The following is a 2,687-nucleotide window of genomic DNA, read 5'->3' on the forward strand; positions in this document are numbered from 1 at the left end:
AAGAAAAATTCTGAAGCTTTTTATGTATGTGATAACTTCTCAAAGATTCCCATAAGAAACTCTGTTTTCCCTCAGTGCCCCTTCTTCTGTATTGCACGTACCAATAGGCCACCCACACCATTTCAATTCAAACATGTCTAATAGGACAATGACAATTCCGTACAAACAGATGAAGAATAATACTCAGAAGGGAAGTCTTAGTATCTTTCCACCAAGGGGTATATAGGGAGGTGGAAACCAATGTGGAGGCTCTAACAGTTTTTCAACACTCCTTATGAGATGGTAAGTCCCTTGTTTTGAGGTGTCTCCTGGGAAAGGTTGGGACCTGACTCTCTACACTGGCTCCCATTTTCAGCTTCCTCCACAGTTACCTCCATGGTTACAACTATGTGAAGTACAACAAACAGAAAACAGTGGCCTTTGCGGCCACTTCTTCCAGCCCACTCACTCCAGAAGTTAAATTCCCTGAGCTCTTCAAATTTCATTCTGCTATTTAACACCATTTGCTACCCAGTTAGAGTTTAAACTTTTTTGTTCTGTGAGGTTTTCAAGTACACGTGGGCACTATAGTAGCTATGGTACGTTCTTCCCATGAATCTGGAGCATACAATGCCACTAATATATACACCATGAGTAGATAGAATGGGTACATATAGAAATCATGCATGGGGGTACACAAGTTATAGCCAGACCATCTATGTGGAAAGATACATATGTGGGTAAGATGTACACAAGTTGGGACAACCCATGCCTTTGATGTTGTAGGATCATTGCTGTTCTCTTTTGATATCTTCAGCACTTAGCACTATACCTGGCACATAGAGGGGCTCAATGAATGATTCTTGACTGCTTTTTTCATTACACTGTTCTCAGTGGGTCTTCTGCACTCTAGGTGTTATTCTCTGCAGGGTATACTGCCCACCCTACCTTGTAGTGATGGCTGGAGACATCAGGGTATATAGTCTAAGCAGAGTGGACTACTACTCCACTAATCTCATTGCTGCTGGGCCTGTAGTTCTTGTTGGGTACTGCTCTATTGAACATCGGCAAGTGGTATCATGATGGCTGCTCTGCATCCAGTCTCTACTGGGCATTGTGTGTGCTAATAGCTTTAGAGCTTCACATTTTCAAGGCCACCTACTGGCCATCCCAGCTCACTATCTCCTATAGTGCTATAAATAGAAAACCTTTACTGGGAGGCTGGCAGGCAGAAAACAGGAGGACTAGGAGGTTGGGGATATGGGCTGGGCCAAGCTTCGGAGTTGAGCAGGGCTGAGGATGGTAACTGCTCAGAGAAGGAGGAATAGATGAGGGCAGGGGAGAAGAAAGCCCACTGCCCTCTGCTACCTTTGGTTCTGGTTCTACACCAGCATGGCTATGAGAATCTGAGGTTTACAGAGCAACTGCCAGGACTTCTGACATTGGAAGCTGACAGTGGCCAAAATACACATCAAGAAGTCAGCTAATGTGGAGAAATTAGCTGAGGAGTTGCACATACCATTTCTTCCTGAAATGAAATTTGGAGACAATGTTTTAAGAACCCAACACAATTCTAGCTTTGGAATTGAGTTCCATGAAACCGATGCTTTAAAATGTGTTTACAATAACCAAGGAGTGCTTAAGGTGGTATCTGCTAAAGAATGGAAAGAAAGCAGGATGGAAGGTGAACATACCAAAGAGATAATAAGATCATATGATTTGATCTCTATGATAAATAACAAAGGAACATTGCTTGATGAAGCTTTTAAGTTAAAGCTTGTTTCTACAACAGATCATATAGACACAGAGAAACTGATAGACAAGGAACATTAAAATTTTTGAAAAAGTTCTATTGTTTGGACATGAACTTCATGATCATGGAGTAAGTGCAAACATTAGTGTGATGCCTTCTAGCTTTTCCCCGCTACAGAGATTTTTCTTAAGAACTGATGGTGTGTTCATCAAGATGAATGCCACCAGAGTCTACCATGAGTGTGTTCAACCAGCCCTCTTTACAGAGCCTAATAAAAAATGACAATACCTATCTATAAAGGAGGTGATGTGTGAGAAGCTGGAGTTTCCAGAAAGAATGGATTTTAACCTTGTGGCTACACAGGAAAATACATGTGATCTAAATAAATTTTCATACAATATAGACTCTCTAACCCTCAATGGAGATGACTATCCTCTCAGAGGAGAGTTGTCTAATAAGACAATGTACCCAGATTTTCTGTAGCTATGAAGGAAAGAAAATGAAAGGTTGATGTAGGCAGGATCTATACCACCTGCTGTTCATACAACCTGTCCATAGGTATCCATATCTAAAATTAACAGGAAAATGAGTTGAACTGAGATTTTGAGTTCTTAAAGACTAGCAATAGATATTTATGTGTACTCAGAGGTAGTGAGCATGTAATTACCACAAATACTGTTTTGCATAAAGAGATTAATTAAATGAACCAAATCTAGTAGTTTCCTTGTAACTTTCATGGGATTCCTAGAAAATGAAAGACTCTGCATTTTGATAGCTTTTCAATTTTAGCTTTGCAGAAAAATACTGATAAAAGGCACTGTTGGAAAGAAGTAAGTTGAGTTCAAAAGTTAATCTCACATTTTATATTCACAGGGTAAGTTTATATTTTCCCTTGAAAAGTCATTATGCTAAATGGGATTTTAAAGCAAAATGCTCATAATTAGAACCAAAAAAC

General features: G+C 39.9%; 1 pseudogene; it reads left to right on the plus strand.

The window, feature by feature from the left end:
• Positions 1 to 1,371: 1,371 nt before the first annotated feature.
• On the plus strand, positions 1,372 to 2,215 carry LOC140502507 (TIP41-like protein pseudogene; annotated as a pseudogene).
• Positions 2,216 to 2,687: the final 472 nt, after the last annotated feature.

Source organism: Notamacropus eugenii, chromosome 4 (assembly GCF_028372415.1).
Source record: "Notamacropus eugenii isolate mMacEug1 chromosome 4, mMacEug1.pri_v2, whole genome shotgun sequence".
Lineage (NCBI taxonomy): Eukaryota > Metazoa > Chordata > Mammalia > Diprotodontia > Macropodidae > Notamacropus > Notamacropus eugenii.